This window comes from Dermacentor albipictus, chromosome 4 (genome assembly GCF_038994185.2).
Source record: "Dermacentor albipictus isolate Rhodes 1998 colony chromosome 4, USDA_Dalb.pri_finalv2, whole genome shotgun sequence".
Lineage (NCBI taxonomy): Eukaryota > Metazoa > Arthropoda > Arachnida > Ixodida > Ixodidae > Dermacentor > Dermacentor albipictus.
In genome coordinates this window covers 59,726,994-59,748,382 of record NC_091824.1, presented here as the reverse complement: position 1 = coordinate 59,748,382, position 21,389 = coordinate 59,726,994, and the positions used below count along the sequence as shown (strand labels likewise).

General features: G+C 48.3%; 1 protein-coding gene across 5 annotated transcripts in view; it reads left to right on the top strand.

Moving 5' to 3' along the window:
• The window catches only part of LOC139059109 (uncharacterized), a 961,629-nt gene that overhangs the window by 41,908 nt on the left and 898,332 nt on the right, over positions 1-21,389 (top strand). Inside the window, exon 2 of one of the 5 annotated variants that reach the window (XR_011513923.1) lies at positions 15,073-15,582. The exons of the other annotated variants lie outside the window; for them this stretch is intronic. The gene's annotated coding sequence lies outside the window, so the exon portion shown is untranslated. Of the gene's footprint in view, positions 1-15,072; positions 15,583-21,389 lie in introns of those variants that run through there. 5 annotated transcript variants of the gene reach the window in all.

The window sequence follows — 21,389 nt, the reverse complement described above, 5'->3', positions numbered from 1 at the left end:
TTAAAAGTGCGTTTGAAAGTAAGGACATGTCCAATGGTGAAAAAATTTGTTTCTTGTATATACAGTATGCCACATCTTCTTGCGCGGGCCACGCTGATAATTTCGGCTTGTTTTACAGGACTTCGGAACCCTTGTGCATTTAATGAAATAATCTTCAGGGTGTCAGCCATAATTAATTAAATGTATCACCAAACTGACCTGGTCGTGTTGTTCAAGTCGGCGCCCCGGGAACAAGTCCAGGGGTTAAGCAGTGCACGCGTCACTTCGACCCTCTCGAAGAAGGCCGAGGTTTTTTGGGCCGCTGTAACTCGGCACGGCGATCGGGGCCGCCGTCCGAGCCAGAGGCTGACGCATGAGCGCGCTTTACGTCTCGTGGGGCCGCCATTTCTATGTCGAGTTCATCCAGGCTCGGCGAGAGTCCAACGCTGCTATCAACTCCGAGGCTGAAGCTGTTTTCTTATGAGGATGGCGTCGGTAGCGGTAGGGCGGCGGGATTGATTCCATCGTCGCCGACAGCTTCGGCAGCTGGGGGTCATTCAGATGTAATGGTTCCGCCGTTGTAGGAGATGCAATTGAGGCGGATGAAGCCGCAGCAGATTTCGTGGGTATATCGACTGCAGTGATCGCAGGGTCAGGTGTTTTATCTGCGTTTAAAACTTTGCTGCGATCAGGAGGAGTGATGGTAGCAGCCGAAGTGGAGGCGCTTTCGACCACAGCACGCGTGTCCTTCGCTGCTTGGAAGGCCAGCGAACATGGCGTGTTGCGATCCAGCACGTCATCGCCTTCTTTTTCAGTAGAAGAGGCCGGCGAAGATGGCGCGTAGTGTTCCTGTATATGCTCCCGCAGGGAGGGAGCATATACAGGAACACCAATGGCGCGTTGTGACTGTCCGAGCTACATGTCTCTTCTTTTTCATTTGTTGACGCTGGTTCATGCGATGTCAGTGCAATTTGTTCGGTTACTGCGCCACGCGCAGTCGCAATCGCAGTTGACGCCGGCGGTAAGGGGGGAAAGGCTCCAGTAGCGGCGTCTGAGTCGCAGTAGCGGCGTCTACGCCGCACAGGGCACGCGACCGTAGGGTGACTATCCCCGCAACGCCGACAAGGACGGTCACACCCGTTGCTTTCGTGGCCATGGACGCCACAACGGCCACAGAATGCTGCGGTGCACTGTGCACAGTAGTGGTCGCTGGAACCGCACCGACGACACACGCGTTGCAAGCCGCGGTAGTCAAATGTCACACGGTGACCAGAGACTCGCAGATAATTTGGGACCGGGGTTGCGGTACTCATTTCCATACGAACGAAGCGTGTGCCCGTGAGCACGCCACGTCCGCTCATAAGACCAGCGTTGGCAGACAGAACCTTGCCGTATGGTGATAGTGCCTGGACGAGGACCTCGTTCGGAACCAAGGACGGCAAAAAGAGGCAGGTTACGTTGGTTACCTGCGGGCCGACGGGGCAACGCTTGCCACCGATGACGAGGCAGCCAGCATCGACGATTAGAGTCATGGAAGCCATGCTCTTGACGGTGACTTGGAAGATGAGGCCTCGCATGTGCTGAACGTAGTTGACCTCAGAGAGGCGAACTATTGAGGGCGTCGCGTCGTCGACGGTCTCGGGATTACTCCCCGTAGGGACAACAACATCGATACCAGCCCAAAGACAGATACAATGTGAGCCGACATTCGTTCGAGAAGGTACTCAGCAAGTGGCTCATAGAAACCGTGTATGCTGAGCACGTATGTCCCACTCTCTTTTGCGTCACAAAAAATAACTTGCTATACAAATCTTTTGCATATAATGTCGGCTCGCAGGCCTTTTTAATGCACGCAGATCTGTTAATTCAAGGAAAAATAAATTTAGCAGGTTCTTTGATTTACTTGTTTTCCTTAGTTCAGCCACTGAGTATCCTCCACAGGGTTTACCAATGCTCCAGAATGGGCATGCCCCACTTTGCAAGATTCCTACATAAAAAAAAAAGTGAAAATGAAGCATCAGCTCACAGACATCTATAAAGCACACCAACCTGCGTAGTTATATTTGAAGAATTATATGATTTACTGCACTTTCCTTGAGTTAGCCAGTCGATATGTGCCATTGGAGGTGTGCCTGTTCATAGCAAATCCTCCAGAATTGGTGTGACCCGCTGTGGCACAAGACGTACAGAATCCCGAAATGTTGCTTGTACGTATCGTACTTTTCTGTTCACACGTCTGTCGTCCCCAAATTGTACGCACCAGCATTGGCAGTAAAGCATTTAACTAACAGCTCTGTTTGAGCTTCGCTACGCATAGTTTGCCTGGCGCTCCTTGGCCACATATGACGCTTGCGCCAATAAACTCGATTAATCATCAGTAATAATTCGCTTTGTACAAATTCCAGCAATCCGATGGATGTGCTTTTGTTTTTCAAAACGACGCCGTTTCGCAGAAGGCTTCTCTTGCAGCAATGTGTACCCGCAATTTTAAAGTCCGGGAAAGAACGTCTAAGACCACTGTTTTAGAATTCGCTTCATAATTTGCCGCATGCACAATCTAGCATGCCAGGTAAATTATAAGTGAGGAACTAAAGATGTAAAATTAACGATTCATAAAGTCGGCATTTGGAACTCATTTAAGCACCTTTTTTTATTTGTGCAACAATTATAAACGCGAGCATAATGAAAATAATATCGCAAACAATAGTGACAACTATTCAAACGTTTCCAGCTTTCATGGATAAATATTTCACTGCTATGGCAAGTTTGTTAGTACAACTAAAGAGTTCGGGCCGTTGAAGTAGATATAGTTAACGTAAAAAGCGCCCATGCCTCTGCAGTCACTCCACCATCCGTACCAGACAGCGTCGCACTACAGCTAAAGAAAATAGAATCGCGCTGCGACGACGCTGAAAACCGGCAACGCCGATCCAATTTACTTTTTTTTGGTATCCCTGATGACCCTGCAGAGACATGGTCGACTTCCGAGAAAAGTGTTATCGACTTGTGTTCGGAAATTCTGGGTATTACCATTGTGCCATCCCAGATTGAACGTGCCCACCGCCTTGGACAACATCAGCCAGATAAAATTAGGCCTATCATTGTAAAGTTCATGCGCTTTAAAGACAAAGATAACGTTATAGGATTAGGTAAAAAATTTAAGGGCACTGATTATGCTGTTCGGGAGGACTTTTGGCTCCAGACGCGTATCGCCAGGAAAAAGTTGCGTGAGTACGGCAAGGCTTTAAATGTTCCTTTCAAGCTTAATGTTGATAGACTGCGCGTGGGCGGCATATATTATGTGTATGACCCTGCGTCAGACACGGTCATGAAATCACCAAGATAGCTAAACCGTAGGCCGACTTCACGCACTACTCACAACTCCTGTCAAACTTACACCAAGCAGTCTCGGTTACCTCTTTCTTTATCTGTTTCATTTACAAACATTAGAAGCTTGCTTCCGAAACGTGACCAATTTTGTTCTTTTCTTGACGATAGTAACTCTGATATCGTTGTCCTAACAGAAACTTGGCTTACCCCTGAAATTAATGATACGGAAATATTTCCTGATAACTACTCTTACAATGTTTACCGCCATGATCGTGGAACTAAAAGGGGAGGAGGCGTCCTGCTAGGCATAAAGAAAAAGTTTTCTTCCTTTCTAATTGATTCGAAATCTGATCTCGAAATTGTTTGGTGCGCATGCTCATCATCATCGACTAAGGTACTTATTGGTGTGTGTTATCGACCACCTGACTTTCGCCATTCCTTCGTGGATGAATTTCGCAATAGTATAGCCACAGCTGTGGAGCTATTTCCTTCTGATTACATGTACATTTTTGGAGATTTTAATTATCCCCTTATTGATTGGTCTTCCTTGTTTTCTCCCTGCCGTAATTCTATGGACTTCATTAACTTAACTTTAGATTTTAATTTATTTCAGGTCATTAACGAACCCACTCGTGGTCAAAATCTGTTAGACTTAATGCTTACCTCTGCTCCTGATACAGTCGGACAAATACTCACCCTCGATGGATTCAGTGATCACAAATTACTACAAATACCTCTTTACATACCTCTTGAAGATGTCAGCTTTACATCCAAGAAAATAAGAAACTATAATAAAGGTAACTATAAAGATATGAATTCCGATCTTGAAATGTTCTTCCGCCAAGAATTTATGCCCTCTTTCTCTGCACGTCCCGTTGATGAAAACTGGACTCTTTTCAAAGATAAAATTTCTTCGCTAATTGACAAGTATGTTCCATTGATTACCATATCTAATAGCAGGACTAACCAATGGTTCAACAAGTACCTTCATAGGCTAAAAAATAGGAAAAAACGCTTATACCAGAAAGCCAAGCAAAACCCGACAGCTTGGGTTGAGTACAAAAACTTTTTAAAAACTTACTGCTCTGCTATATCTGCTGCCAAAGATAAATATTACAACCGTGATCTACCCTCACTCCTCAAATGGGACCCAAAAAGGTTTTGGAAAACAATTTCACCGGACAATGGCTCCACTCGCATTTCCCTGCATGGAGCCAACAACGTACCTCTAGCTGACCACGAGTGCCCTGTCGCTTTTAACAATTTTTTTTCATCAGTATTTACTACGGAGGATCAGTCCACTGTACCCCTTATCCCTGAACCCGACTACCCTTACATGGAACCTATTAACATCACCGTCGAAGGTATATCGCGTCTAATTACAAACCTCAAATTATCTACATCTGCCGGTATTGATAACATTAGCTCCAAAATACTAAAAAACACTGTCTCCGTTTCTAGCCAAATATTACTTCACATATTCCGACAATCATTATCATCCGGTCGCCTCCCTTCTGACTGGAAAATTGCTAAGGTAGTGCCTGTATTTAAGGCGGGAGATAGAAATTCGCCTGGTAACTACCGTCCTATCTCCTTAACTTGCATTTCATGTAAATTACTTGAGCATATCATCGCTTCTCATGTCTACAGCCACCTTTAGTCAAATAATTTCTTTTTTACTAACCAGCATGGCTTCAGGAAAGGGTTTTCATGCGATTCACAGCTATTTGAACTTACAACCGACCTACATTTTAGCATGAATAACAACAAACAAACCGATTGCATATTTCTTGATTACTCAAAAGCCTTTGACCGTGTCGCTCATTGTCGTCTAATCTCGAAATTATCTTCACTCCAGCTAGATTCGGTAACTCTTTCTTGGCTACGGAATTTTTTGTCACTTCGCCAGCAGTTCACAGTTGTTAACAGTTGCTACTCACCCCCTTGCTATGTGACTTCCGGTGTTCCACAAGGCAGTGTTTTAGGACCCTTACTATTTCTAATATACATCAACGACCTGCCTACTAACATATCTTCTTCCATCCGTCTTTTTGCTGACGATTGCATAATTTACCGCACCATTAATTCTATCGACGACCACATCGCACTTCAAAATGACCTCAAGAATATTTCTGATTGGTGTAGTACCTGGCAAATGCCTCTTAACGAATCTAAATGTAACGTTATCACTTTTAGCCGTAAGCACGTCAATTCTCAATTCACCTACTTTCTTAACTACGCTCAGGTCTCGAAAGCATCTTCATATAAATATCTCGGAGTTCACCTCGCTCCTAACCTGTCCTGGGCATCCCACGTCACCGCCATTTGCGCGAAAGCCTCACGAACTTTGGGGTATTTACGAAGAAACTTAAAGAACGCCCCACCCAGCATCCGGAAGCTTGCATATGCAACATTTGTCCGGCCTCAACTAGAATTTGCAAGTCCTGTGTGGTCGCCTCATCAAAAATATCTAATCAATATGCTAGAAGCCGTACAGAACAGAGCAGCACGTTTTATTTCTTGCGATTATAACTATTCTCATAGCGTAACTGAAATTAAACAGAATCATGACATCATTTCACTTGAAACTCGCCGTTGCATCGCACTTCTCTATTTGTTCCACAAGTACGTTAATGGTAATAGGCTGTCTCCGCTACCTCTCGAAACGCCTTTGCGCATGTCTAAACGCCTCCATAATAATTTCAGTTACTCGCGCATCTTCGGTCACACATTAACCTTCAACAGCTCTGCGCTTCCACGTGCCATTTCTCTGTGGAACGATTTGCCCGACACTATCGCTTCCTTAACAAACCATGATTCCTTCCGCAACCAAGTCAGCAGTCATCTTTCAAAAACACCCTTTTAATCTGTTCACAAACTTATTGGTTTTCATTGATATTTTTCACCTGCATCGTGGTTTGTACTGCGCATCAGTTACATTTTTTAAAGTGCTGTATCTCTTGTGTTTGAATGCTTTATAGTAGAAATTGTGGGGTCTTCGGGTCTCACAGGAGTACCGACCACCGCGGGTTCGAGCTTAGCGAGCCACAGGGCCGCGTCAGCCGTCAGCCTCTAGCGCCGCTGCGCGCGAGCTCAGGCCACGTGGGGCTACCGAGCGACGCACGCAAAAACACAGTATTGCCCTAAAATGAAGGAAACCGTTTATTGTTTCCAACGGCACCCAACACTGCACAAACGCCCGGTCCCGGGACGGCGGGGAACCAAAGGGGTCCCGCACCAAGGGCGAAAAATACAGCTAGGGGCGCCTGTAGCACGTCGCTGCGGGAGCACAGGCTCAAGCTGGGACGCGCCGCTAGGAAAAGTCCCGGCGGCTATGCTACTAGCTCTGGCGATAACCAATGGGCCAACTCGCGAGAGCTCGGGCAATCTCCTTCGGCTTGGGCCTCCGATAAGTGCGGCTCGGCGTGGTACGACCTCGCGCGAGCACTAGGCACCCGTTCTTCGGCTTAGCGTCGGGATAGGAAAAAAACACGAGGTACGCGCTCCCCGCACGGGCAAAGGCGCCGTGCGTGAGCTCAATCCTAGTCACAAAGGTGTCGGCGGACGAGAGAGAGCATCGTACGTACCGGGTGCTGTCCCAAAGGAGAAGAGGGCCGGTACCGTCACGGCAGTAGCCACGAGGGGCTGCTCCCGTGACGTCACCAGCTCCGCCCTCACCCACGAACCATGGCGAGTGGAGCGCCACCGCTAAAACTGGTTCGGAGCAAGAACGGCATGGCTTAGGATTACAGACATGGGTGAAATTCGCCAGCGCAATGGCGCGTCGAATCCCCCAAATCCCCACATCCTCCTCTCCTTAATTGCCCCCCTACCAGTCTGGCAAAGAAGCTGGTAGGGGCTAATGCACCAAAGACAACTGAGCCTTTCATGCACTAGCTAATTGCTACCTCAGCCCAGCAAGCACTATGCGTACAAGAAAAACATACATACAATGATAATGGAAAAATAATAATAAAAAAATAATAATACACTCTAAAATACAAGAAAATGAGGCCGCGAAGGGGGGGAAGAAATCTTAACAAAAAAAGAGTCTGCTGCTAGCGCGGGACAATGTCCGGGGGTGCGAAGAGAACGCGGCGCGTAAAGTTCTGTGGCTAGGGCGGTGGCCGAAGTCGCGGGAGTTGCGATCGTGGGCTTGATAGCAGGCCAGGTAACGCAGGAACGGGCTCACCGTTGTTCCGTCGGAGTTGCCGGCGAGCCCGAATGAGTGTCGCTTTCGTGGTGGTGGTGGTCCCGAACTCCAGGTGGACGGGGCAGGACACTGCCAGGTCAGCTGGCCACGCCGCCGTACGCAGGATGGATGGGCAGCCACAGCGGCGGCTGCAGGGCGTTCGCACGGCGTCGGCGACTGCAGAGCCGAGCTCTTGGCGTGATGTCATAGGGTCCCGTCCACCATCGGTATCCGCGGCGATCCGATGGAGTTGGTGCGGCTCCTTCAGCTTGCTTCAATGAGCAACAGCCCTCACGCACGCACGCCCGCACACACACACACGCACAACCCTCGTGGCACCGCGCATCACGGTAACCGCGCCTCACTCCTCGCCGTCCGCCATGCCGCCCGTTGGCCACAACGCGCCGCGCCGATCCAGGCGCGAAGCGTCCCTCTCTCCCGCACCAACGAGTCAAGGGGACCACTGTCACCCCCCGCGCTGCAGGACACGCCAGTCACCGACCCCCCTCTTGGCAAAAAAAGCAAGGCAAAAAAAAACGAAAACGAGAAGAAAAAAAAACACACACAGAAGAAAACAAGAACGGTCAAAATCTATGTACAAGTAACAAAAATGAACTATACAACTGTACACTTAAGACATTAAAACAATAATTACACTCAGCATGCGTACCCAAAAATAAAAAAAAAATGCACACTGCACAACACACTGTCAACAAGGCTACAGCTGGGCTGGGGCCAGCTTCTTTTCGTGCACTGGCCGCAAAGAAGCTAACCCACTGAGGCTAAGCAATGTAACTGAGGGCCTTCGGTGGCGGAAAGAGTCCGCCGTGAGGCGCGATATCACACAGGTGACCGTCTCCTCAGGTTGTACCGGTGCGTGGTCCGAATGCGGTCCTTCGCCCCGGGTGTGCCCTGTTGCTTGCGGGTGGTGCCACTGGGCACCGGCGCGAGCTCGTCGGACCGCGACGCAAAGGCTTTCAGGTCGGCGATATGGGCACGGCTGAGTTTTCCCGAAGGAGAATCCTTCAGCAAGTACGCGAGCGGAGACCAAACTTTCTCTACTCGGTACGGACCAAGCCACTTAGGAGCGAGCGAGGCTGAGAACCCCTTGCTCGCGTCGCTGGTTGCGCTTCAGGACTAAATCACCTACCTTAAATGAAAGATAGCGATGTTTCCGGTCGTATTGAGCCTTCTGCTGGGCCCTGGCCGAAGTCAAACTCTGCCTTGCTCTACAGAGAGCCCGGCAAAGCCTGTCCCGAAGTGCTGAAGCGTACGCAGAACAGTCTGCCGGCGCCTCCTCATCCCCGAGCTGACATTGAATGACACTGGTCACCGGATTTGCCAGCTCCCTTCCAAAATTGAGGAAAGCGGGAGAGAAACCAGTCGAGCGATTCTCGGCGGTTCGGATTGCGAACGCGAGCTCACTCAAGTGGTCTGCCCAATCCTTTTGACTCACAGCAAAGGCCGCCAACATTGGTTTGAGGGTTCTATTGACCCTCTCCGTCAAATTGGACTGGGGATGGTAGGGCGACGTGGTGCAGTGATTAATTCCCAGGGAACGGCACGTAGCACCAAACACCCGAGCGGTGAAATAGGACGCGTTGTCCGTAATTAGTCTTTTCGGAAAGCCGAACCGACAAAAAACTTCCTGTAGCCTCTCCAGCACCGCTCGCGCGGTCACTTTTCGAAGCGGAAACAACTCCACCCACTTCGAAAAATGATCGACGACTACCATCAGGTGTGTGAACCCCTGCTTACTCCTGGGAAAAGGCCCCATAAGATCGCAGGTGGCCACTTGCCACGGACGCTCACTGTCAATTGGTTTCATCAACCCGGGCGGCTTGCCACCCCTTGATTTCACCGTTTGACAGACATGGCAGGAACGGCAATAGCGAAAAATGTCACGCTTTATGCCAGGCCAGGTCACAGTTTGGCTTAGTTTCGCAAAAACTTTGGAGCCACTCAAATGACCGGCCAAGGGTTCGTCATGAGATGATCGCAACAGTGCGCTTCTCAGACTCTTGGGGATAACCACCTTAAACGGGTCCACAGCCTCGTCATCGGTAGCTATGTATTTCAGCAGGAGCCCATCGTGATCCAGCAAATATGAATCCGCGGGGGACCCAGCGACACACGCTGGTTCCGGCCCCCCTGCGCCCGCCGCACTACCAGCAGCGTCTCGGCGCTCCGTCTCCCTGAGACTGTCGCTCACTCCGCGACAAAACGAATCAATTTGCTGGGCCTTCAGTAACTCTTGCCTGCTGAATGCGATTCCAATTCTCCCAAAGGGGAGTCTGGTCTCGTCCCCACTCAGGACTGCAGCCAATGGCGTTGTAGGTTCGCTTTCGAGAAGCTCCCCCGCTCGCTCGTTTTGCGGCGCGCTGCTTGCCTGGAGAGCGGAATGACAGGTTTGCCCGCTTGCGGACTCGCCTCTCTCTGCGCTCGTTTCGCCCCCGACGCTTGCTGGCGCAAAGGCTCCGGCAGTGGCTGTAACACCTGGAGGAATGCTCTTGGTGCACAATGGGGCACGGGATAGCGCGTCAGCTACCACGTTGGTGCAACCGGGCGAGCGCACAGCTCGAGGGTCTGCCCCCGAACTCTGCGCGCGACGCGGTTCGTGCCGTGCCTCTCGTTCCCAAAGGGGAGTAGCAGCAGGCGAGCGCACAGCTCGAGGGCTTGCCCCCGAACTCGGCGCGCGGCACGTTTCCGACGCCCCATCTGCACAGGCAAGATCGGACGCCGGCGGGCTGATGAACGGCTTTAGCAACGTGAACGGTCCGTCGCGATAGCCGCCATTCGCAATGTCCACAACGATTCCTGTTTTAAGGAGAAAGTCCCTTCCGAGGATCACAGGAACACTGAGCCCGGGGAGATGAACGAAACGCGTGCGTCTCATTCGCTCTCCCCACCTGACAGTCAGCCTTGCGGCGCCCGCCGAATGGGCCACGCCTTTCGCAAGATTGAATGTCGTTCGGCAATCCCGCAAGCGCACTGAGTGCTTCTGCAAGTGGGATAACACCTGTTCGCCGAACAACGAAGCGCTTGCGCCCGTGTCCAGCAGCGCAGGAAATTCGCGGCCGACAATGGTCACCGGAATGAAGGGCGCGTGCGCCCCAGCAACACAACCTGCTCGATACGCCGAGGGGACAAGCAAGGGTTCGGTCACTCGTGCCTTCACGAGCGACCCGCGCTCCCGTTTCCCGACCTCGCAGGAGGCCTGGGCGTGGTGCAGTCCCTTGCTATGTGCCCTCGTTCTTGGCAGCGAAAACAGCGCACTCCTTCTCGGTACCTTTCCCGAGGCGGAGCGGCCTCAGCTCCCTGCCGGGGTCGACTCGCTGCATGACCAAAGGGCCTGCTGTGACGAGCGTCCACCTCTGCGATGCGTTGGGTCGAAGTGCGTCCCTGCGCATGCATTTCGGGCGGTGGTGCAGCACAGGCTGCCCGCCTCCCGTACGTGTAGGGATCTAGAGCGCGCGCGCTCAGCTCCCAAACACACCCGCTTGTAGCCGCAAAGGCAGCTTGGCCGGGTTGTTGCCGTTGGGGGAGGGGCACAGGCCCTCCCCACGCGCAGCTTGGCTCAAGGGCCTCGCTGGCGGGCGGCGGTGGGCGATAGGCTCGCGCGGCGAGAATGTCGCCTTGAATGCGCTTCGCCTCGGCGGCCAATTCTTCCAGATCTCGGAAGCGGCCGCCGCGCAGGTACGCCGAAAAGGTCGGATGTGCCTGCCTGATCACCCGTTCGACGCGTTCCTCGTTCGAAGCATTGGGCTCGGCGATTAAGAAAAGGTCTTGCATCGCGCGTACGTACTCCTGAAGCGACTCGTCAGGAGCTTGTGTACGTAGCTCAAGCTCTCGCCGCAGCCTACTCTGGTAGTCAGCGGGCAGGAATTCGCGCAGGAATGCCACGCGGAACTCCTCGAGGGTTGTTGCACGGTATCCGGAAAGCCGGTACCACCTAGCCGCCGTGTCAGTAAGTGCTACGGGAACGACGCGTTCCAGCACCTCCTGATCCTCCAAACGATTTGCCATCTGGTAGCGTACCAGGGAGTCACAATAATCCCTGGCACTGAGCATGTCACCGTATCCGCTGTAAGTCGGGACTGCCAACCGTACAGCGGGGTGCGCGCATTTCGGGACAGCCGAAAGCGCCTTAACTGCCCCCGAGAGTGACTGAATCATTTCAGCGGCGTTTTGCAACAGCGTCTGTGCGCCTGCTCCAAAGGGAACCGTTGGCGCGTTAGCGGCGTGGTCGAGCAAGGGTGAACAGTCGTCCAGCTCGATTAGCGGCGCGGTTTCCACAGGGATACCGGCCGCGGCGCCGCCAGCCCCAGAGCAAAACGGGCTCCTAGCGGGGTGCGCCTGCTGTCGTTCACAGCTGCCACTTGAGGCAGCTATACGTGAATTGCTTAGGCCGCTTGCAGCCAGCGTCGACAAAACAGGTGCGCGCTCGAAGGTTGCGCCACTGGGCACAACCGAATGTACTCCAAAGGGAGACGAATGAGCGAAATTCGTGGCTGCAGCATTGTAATCCCCACAGGGGGCCGTGGCAGACCACTGGTTTTGGCTGCTCATTTGAGTAGCAGCCATCGGGCAAACGTCGGAGAGGGCTAAGGCCCCGTTTCCGTGCCGCGCTCCGTAAACTCCACAGGGAGCCGATCGAGAGCGCTGCGATATCGCACTGCCTTGCATTCCAAAGGGAGCTGTGGCAGACGAATGTGCTGGTGTGCACTGTTCGGGGAGGGCTCTGGCCCCGTTCCCAAACAACGCTACTGCTCCGATGGGAGCTGGTACGTAGCGCCTCGTGTTGTCGTCCCCACAGGGGGCTGCGACAGGTGAGGGTGCATAAGTCCGCTGCTCAAACGGAGCACTGGCCCCGTTATCGAGCAACGCGGCGTCTGCTCGCGGTAACAAAGGGCAAAAGTCCCCTAACAAATGACAAAGGTCACTCGGCCTAGCAGACATAACGCGGCAAGTATAATATGCAAAGGCGTACTAACTCGGCTAAGCACAGACAAAGGCTTAATGAGCCTTTGAATCCGCGTTGGGCGCCAGTGTGGGGTCTTCGGGTCTCACAGGAGTACCGACCACCGCGGGTTCGAGCTTAGCGAGCCACAGGGCCGCGTCAGCCGTCAGCCTCTAGCGCCGCTGCGCGCGAGCTCAGGCCGCAAGGGGCTACCGAGCGACGCACGCAAAACACAGTATTGCCCTAAAATGAAGGAAACCGTTTATTGTTTCCAACGGCACCCAACACTGTACAAACGCCCGGTCCCGGGACGGCGGGGAACCAAAGGGGTCCCGCACCAAGGGCGAAAAATACAGCTAGGGGCGCCTGTAGCACGTCGCTGCGAGAGCACAGGCTCAAGCTGGGACGCGCCGCTAGGAAAAGTCCCGGCGGCTATGCTACTTGCTCTGGCGATAACCAATGGGCCAACTCGCGAGAGCTCGGGCAATCTCCTTCGGCTTGGGCCTTCGATGAGTGCGGCTCGGCGTGGTACGACCTCGCGCGAGCACTAGGCACCCGTTCTTAGGCTTAGCGTCGGGATAGGAAACAACACGAGGTACGCGCTCCCCGCACGGGCAAAGGCGCCGTGCGTGAGCTCAATCCTAGTCACAAAGGTGTCGGCGGATGAGAGAGAGCATCGTACGTACCGGGCGCTGTCCCCAAGGAGAAGAGGGCCGGTACCGTCACGGCAGTAGCCACGAGGGGCTGCTCCCGTGACGTCACCAGCTCCGCCCTCACCCACGAACCATGGCGAGTGGAGCGCCACCGCTAAAACTGGTTCGGAGCAAGAACGGCATGGCTTAGGATTACAGACATGGGTGAAATTCGCCAGCGCAATGGCGCGTCGAATCCCCCAAATCCCCACAAAATGTATAAGTGCCACTTGCTACATAATATGTTCACTAGCTCATATAGTACTGTTTCTGTTTATACCCCCCCCCCCTTACGTCATGCTCCTACGGGGGCCTGTAAGGTCATTGTAAATAAAAAAAAATAAAGTTATTTAAACTACCTTTGAATACTCAAAAGCTTCACAAGGTTTTCTTCTTCTTCTTTTTTTCGAACGTGACGTTTTTTAGACTGTAACGCATTATTTGTGAACTCTTCGGAACAAAAGAGTTTGGAATTCGACAAATATCCTTTCTATGATAGGTTTGTTTCAAACCTACGGCAAAAGGAGTTAGGCTTGCAGGATTTAAATATTCAGGACAAGGGAAGATGTTTTATTTTGTTGTTGTTATTCTCTAGGGCATATCAATAATTTTTTTTTTCCTTTCATCTTGTCACCAGAAAGATTTCTTTTAACTGAAGTTCCGTAAGTAAATCACAAGCACCATTCAAGATCCACTTAGGAACTGAATTAGTGTTTTTGAAACACAAAGAAAACTTATCTGAAAACCGACATTTTATTTTTCCATATATTTAGGCAGGCATAGGGGTGGGAGGGGTGGGGGGGGAGGAGAGGAGATAGGAGGCAATAGAATATTCGAAGGCACAATCTTTACGGAATCAGGCCGTAAAATTTTGCCAAACTTCGCACAGGAACGAATTCACAAACTATTGTACTGGGGAACTTCACAAAATCATTAGTAGCCTAAAATGCAAACAAATAGCGCAGAAATGGTAAATATGCGCAGAATTATTCCAGAATGTATTTGCATTCATTAGTTCATTAGGCTGTAAATTATTGTAATCAAGACGAAATACATCTGAATTTTTGGTTATTCCCCTCATGAATGCCTCTGTAAAACAATGCGATTGCCTATCGGGTTTTATTGTTACTTTGGCTACAGCGGTGAAATATAATAAATAAATATAATTGCCGCAGTCACCTTGTCGTAACCTCGTACCCGCTGTCCTCGAATGGGGGATTCGCTTATATTTGCTTGCGACGCGCAAGGCAGCGCTTAGAACCTGCTCGTAATTAAAGCACAACCTCGAGCAAACTGTTTTGAACGTTTTGCCAAACTACGTTTATGCAATAAAAATGCATGCGATAGTTGACCCCTTGTACGGGGTTCCGCCTCCCTGCCGAGACATGTGACTGTATCTAAAGATACTCCCCCCCCCCCCCAAATAGTAAGTCAGTGAAAGGAACTCGCTACATCGTTGAATTATGTACAAGTACCACGCTCGCGCAAAATTAATGAAGATAACCGCACCTTTTCTTGCAAAACATAACGTTTCGCCCTTCTCGCACCCGAGTCCCCTCCCCAGCACTAAAGGAAAAGGCAGAAAGGACAAATTGCGTTCTCTCTGTTATAGACCGAATATAGCACGCCGCCCTATCTGTGAACAATAAATAATGAAATATTTACATCCCACTTACACGCACGCAATTCACCGCACATTCACGGGAAGGGCAATCGCTCATTTACCGTACGCCTGGTGCGAGCACTTTCTGGTGCTTTCAACAATCTTGGCCCAATTTTGTCACCCTACCTTTTAGTCGTAATTTGCAGCAGGCTAAATTCTTTTTTTTTTTTAATTTTCTAACGTCTAGAACTGCATTCATATCCTGGCCGCAAATAAAAAGCGCCGTACGGAGCGCACTCGAATTTCCGGCGCGCAGGTTTCATGGTGCTGCCGCTCAGGCAAGGGGGCGACATCTATGAGGGAGCGCCGGCTTCACGATGCCCGCGCCGCCTCGATCAATGGTGGGCGTTTCGGCGGACTGTCAGAAGGTGGCAGCAGGCCTCGGGGGCCATAAATCAAGTCTCGTCCCATCTGCCGGGAACTCGAGGCACTACTCTGCCGTACCTGCTGCGTCTTCCGCTTCACCGTGCTCGTGCGAGGGCAGGACCGGTCAAAGTGCAAGTGCTGTGTATTTCCGGAGCGACGCCGCGTACGGTGCTGCAGACGTCCGTATCAGTCGGATGGACGTACGTAGTTCAAGCTTCGATACCTGAGTCGGGCGGCGTGTGGACTGGCTCCATAGTCTATTCAGTGCACGAATTCGATTATTTTTATCCTGTAAATATGCGTCTATAATTTACACAAACCTTTTTTTAGAATGGACAGGCCACTTTTCGTCAGTCATGCGGTAAACAGTGATACGACACGTTTACATTGTGTTTGTTGACATGAGCCAACTGTGCAACGAATATTGTGGTTCATCGCACATATGTATTTTAATTGCAGGCCGCACTGACCAAATTTGCCCAATGTAGCGCAATAAATCTATCGCCGTTTTAGTAAGTACATTCGAGCGACCTTTTATGTGTCTATGACGTGTCTTCCTGTTGAATGTGCAAAATTATTCAATGTGTTTTTTTTTATGACGCCTCGAGACTTCAGGGCTTTATTCCTTCTTAATTGCGTTCACGTTCTGATATTCCTGGCACATTCGTATTGGTTATAAAGTTTAGGCGTCCATCGCCCACCAAAAAAAAAGAAGAAAAACGGCATGAATGGATTTTTTTCGGCTTTCGTGTGGCACAATGGTTGCTACAGTGCTTCTTTCTTTGATTAATTTTATTCTTTTGTTCTGTGGCACAGTAGACAAGCTATAGAGAAATACGTAGAATATAATGTTTATTTCTGCACACATAAGTATGCGCACGTAAATTAGTCTGCATATTCCTTGTTGCTTCAGTGCGTGACTGGGTTGTATCGGCTCACGAGCACGTAATCTATGCAACATGGCTGCCATCGGTAAGAGAGAAAAAAAAAATGCACATAAGCGATGACAATTTCACCAGATTACACAGAAGCGTGAGAGCACTTGCACAATTTATACAAAAATGTGTTTGTAAATAGCCGTATCACTAAAGGTAAATCTTGCGCAATATAAACTGACTACATTCATTAAAAATGCATCAGTGTCACCTAGGTAGCAGAAAACGATGTAAAATGCAAAATTTTACCTCAATGCAGAGAATCATAACATGCGTTACAAAGACAATTAAGTGTCGATACATTGCTTAATGACAGCGTATAAGCATAGTAATAGCGTGTAGTGTAATATCTTGCCTATTTCCACGTCACTTATATTGTAAAATTGTATAACCAATGACTTACGAAATTTAATGTTTGCTTAAATGATTTGGTCGAAAAGCTTGTTTGGAAGGTAATGAAGTACAGCAGAATATCGGAAACACAGGTTCTCCTTCTTTATTTTGTGAATCTCTGTGGGAGTTTATACTTCTTGATATTTCTCAATTGTCTCTATTTATTATTTTCATTTTTGAAGGTAGCAGAGTAGTAGTGTTTCGTAAGAGCATGGAATACGAGTTGTCTATGTAGAGCCGCCGCGCGATAATCGCTTCTCTCAAGACTCCCAATAAAGTTTTTCCATCCATCCATCCATCCATCCATCCATCCATCCATCCATCCATCCATCCATCCATCCATCCATCCATCCATCCATCCATCCATCCATCCATCCATCCATCCATCCATCCATCCATCCATCCATCCATCCATCCATCAAGCATACTGAAACAGCTTATTATGTCCAATGCATCTTTTCCACAATGTGTTCCCTTTTTTTATTAATTTATTTGTTTCCACAAGCAAGGAGGTACATGGTTGTGGCGGAAAAACAAGGGTTTGAAAAAAGCTGCAGAGAAAGCAGCTTGACTGGCCCCAGGTTCCGTTTACAATGGCAGCAGCAGGGCAGGTGGGAAACGTGTTAAAAAACGAGGAGAAAAAAAGAAGCAAAAGCACCAAAGGCAAAAATTCACAACATACAACCGTACACAGTCAAGAAACATTTCACGCAGATTTTTTGCGGAACAAGTGAGCACATCGATATTGCATGTGTTGAGATCAATGAGTAAACTGGGCAGCCAGTGGCATAACATTTGCTGGCCATAATTAGTACAAAGTTGAGGAACACACCAAGTCTCAGGAGCTCGAGTTGTGTAAGGGGTTTCTCGTTTTGTGAGATTAGCAAGAGAGCTGAGGGCACCAATATTTTTTCTCGTATCTTCTGTAGGTTGACAACAAGCGCAGGTTTATTAGGGCAGGCAATTTAAGGGTTCTAAGCGCGCTGAAAAGAGGAACGAAATGAAAATGACGAGGTTTATTACAAATGACACGAAGAAATTCCTTTTGGATAACAAACAGCTTGTTAATATTTGTGGCTGAGGTTGTCCCCCATACGACGCAGCAGTAATTTAGGTGGCTGAAAAAAAGTGTTATAAATCAGCAATTTCACGGATTGCGGCAGCTACCTAAAGGAACGAACAACACCCAACACCTGTGACAGTTTTCCGATGTAGAAATCTACATGAAAGCGCCATGTCATGTCATGATCAAAGTGCACACCCAGAGGTTTGATTGATTGCACAACTTCAATAGTACAGGAGTTAAGCACAATATCTCCAGGTAGCGCGACATTCGTATTTCTTGGATGAAAGAGCAAGGCTTTGGTTTTTGCGGAGTTGATTGTTAGGCTGTTTTCGAGGAACCACTAGTGTACTTTAGACAGCACACTGTTAGCACGTAAGATCAGGTCATCCATGGATTTGGATGAAAAAAGAAGTGTGGTGTCATCGGCATACATAATGTGCATTGTGCCAGAATCAATGTTAATAAAGTCCTTGACGAAAATATTGAACAAAAGAGGGCCCAACATGCTTCCTTGTGGGACACCTACATGGACAGGAAGGACACTGGATGATAACCCATTTAGATGCACAAATTGCTTTCTCTGACTCAAGTAAGATTCAAGTAAGCTGAGGGCAATGCCTCGGATGCCATAATAAGTTAGTTTACAGTGAGTTTCCGTTACAGTTAGCAGTTAGATTAATCTAGAAGAACTGCTATATTCTGTAGAATAAAATTTAATTTCTTTAGCTTGCATGGAGATGCAGAACCGCAAGCAGTTAAGCCATACCTAATAATAGATTCGTCTGATGGTTTATATATAAAGTCTTCCTTAAGGAGACACCACAAATTGATCTTAACGTATACATATAATCACAAACTAACCTTGGCCACTTAGCTACCTATTTAATATAGGTATTTCAGGATAAAGTGATGGCTCGCTCACAGAATCACTTATTTTACCACACATTTTTATTTATTTATTTATTTATTTCGGATACTTTCCTGGCCCGAAGGCATTACAGAAAGGAGTGGTAAGTGAACAAAAAAAGTACATCATTATACAATAATAGGTATTACAAAACGGCAGAAAATACAGCAGTTTTGAAGTTGCCAACGTCAGAAATGGCAGCGATGGAGGGAGGAAGGTCGTTCCAGTCGGCGCTGGTTTTAGGAATAAAAGAACCATGACACATCTTTGTTCTAAAATATGGAACACCAACTTTAAACATGTGATCGAGACGGGATGAAATGTATGAAGGGCGAGTAATAAGATGATCCTTTAATAGTGGGTTGTGGTGATACAGCCTGTGGAAAAGACACAGTCTAAAACATTTACGGCGCAATGAAAGCTCCGGTAATGTAAGTGTGTTTTTCATGGAAGTAATGCTGGCGTAACGGGAATAGTTAGATAAGATAAAACGTGCTGCGCGATTCTGGATGGATTCTAGAGTGTTTATCAGTGTGAGTTGATGGGGATCCCATACGGTGGATGCATATTCTAGCTTTGGTCGCACTAATGTTTTGTAGAGGGTAAGCTTTAACGGCATAGGCGCAGCAGAGAAATTTCGACGCAAGTATCCAAGAACCCGGTTAGCGTTATTAGTGACGTGTTTGATGTGCGTATGCCATGATAAGTTACGTGAAATATGGACACCTAGGTATTTGTACGAGTTGACGGATTCAAGAGAAGTATCGTGAAGTAAGTAAACACGCGTATTGTCAGTGTTAGTGTGGCTTGATACATGCATTGTTTTACATTTATTAACGTTTAGTCGCATGAGCCATTTATCGCACCAGTTGGATATGCTTCTAAGATCGTCTTGAAGCCTATCAGTATCAGTGTGGTTAGTTATTTTGCGATAAATGACGCAGTCATCTGCGAAAAGCCTGATAGATGAATGGGAAATGCATTTAGGAAGGTCGTTTATGTAAATGAGGAAAAGGAGGGGTCCCAGTACCGATCCCTGTGGTACACCCGATGTTACGGAAGTGCGAGAGGATGAACATTCATTAGCTGACACGTACTGAGTTCGATTAGACAGAAAGCTTTTAATCCAGTTTAGTACATTAGGGTCAATGTTAAGCATGCTAAGTTTAAGAATGAGAAGATCATGTGAAACAGTGTCGAAAGCTTTTGCATAGTCCAAAAACACGCAGTCTACATCGAAGCCCATATCAGTATGGGTAAATAGGTCATTAGTAAAACATATGAGTTGTGTTTCACATGAAAATGTTTTCCTGAAACCGTGTTGTTCAGTCGAAAAGAAGGAATTAGACTCAAGGAAATCAATCAGATGAGAATGTATAATATGCTCCAATATTTTGCATGGTATACTTGTCAGTGATATAGGACGATAGTTATCGGGGGAATGAGTGTTACCTGATTTAGGGACCGGAACAACCTTGCCAACCCTCCAATCGCTTGGAAGAACTGAGGAACCTAGAGACTGGGAAAAGAGCATCGCAAGCATAATGGAAGAATATGGTTCAGTAATTTTAAGCATTTTACAGTTAATTGAGTCTTCACCTGATGAAGAAGATATTTTCAGGTTTTCAATCAACTTTTGTATGCCGACCCAATCTATATAAATGGAGTTCATTGGTAAATAGGAGAATTTAGTTACCGACGGTAGAGTGGCAGGAGCGCATTTGTGAAAGACAGAAGCAAATACATCATTCAAAACGGAACAGCACTGGTTCGGAGGGATCGCGACATTGTCAGAACGGGCTAGTTGGATTGTTTTGCTTTCTTTGCCACCAACAATATTCCAGAATTTACGTGGATTAGACTGCAAAAGTGATGGGAGGGTGTTATCGAAAAAAATCTTTTTTGCATTTGTAATAGCGATAGTATATTCTGCGTGAATGCAATGATATGCTGCCCAGCGTTCGGGAAGATTAGATGCTTTGGCGCGACGAAAAATACGTTTCGTTTTGTTGCGCAGACGGCGCAGAATTCCAGTAAACCATGGCGAGGAAGGACTCGAAACAATCTTTCTTTTAGGTACATAGTGATCCATTAGTGTCAGCAGTTTGTTCTTGTACAATGACCAGTTCTCTTCAACGGTACGTTCCAAAAAGTTGACTGTGTAGTCAGTAATGAATGATTCTAGCTCATTTAAAATGGATGTGGTATCGGCGGCATGGTAATCACATATAGTTTTAACTGTTTTCTTCGAGCGAACTTTCTTCTTAAGTGTTAAGTGGAGAAGCGAGTGGTCACTTATTCCTGTAAGGTATGTTGGAGGAGAAACCAAATCTGGAGCTGTTGTAAAAAAGAGGTCTAAAGTATTAGACGAAGTGCTGGTAGTGCGTGTGGGTTCATGAATGAATTACATGAATTACTTATCCAAATCGCACTCAATGTGCGATTTGGATAAGTAATTGTTAGCAAATAGAAAGTGAATAGTTTTCCTTGACTCTGTTGTCCTTTTTTGGGATGTTGGGTGTATGATGGCGAGTGGCCGGACGTTGACCATCGACAAAAAATGCGTCGATGCGAAGAGCACGTGGTCTTAAAAAACTGAGTTTCGGGGCGCGTTAATCGCCGAATGCCAACTATTTGAGTTCTTTAACACGCACAGAAAATCACTCAGCAGAGCACGGGAAAGCGGCTCTTGCGTAAGCAAGACACCAGTCTCCCTATAGCAAAAGGAGTTAGCATGTCTTGAAAATGCCAGCATGTCCTGCAGGCGATTGCGACATCCTGTTCACTCGATAAATTGATCAATTTGTTCCTCTTACGCGTTTTTAATTTTTGCGCTGACCTCACAATTTTTTTAATATACTATTTTTGTTACATTGAAACGTGCTAATGTAGGGTAGATTAGGAGG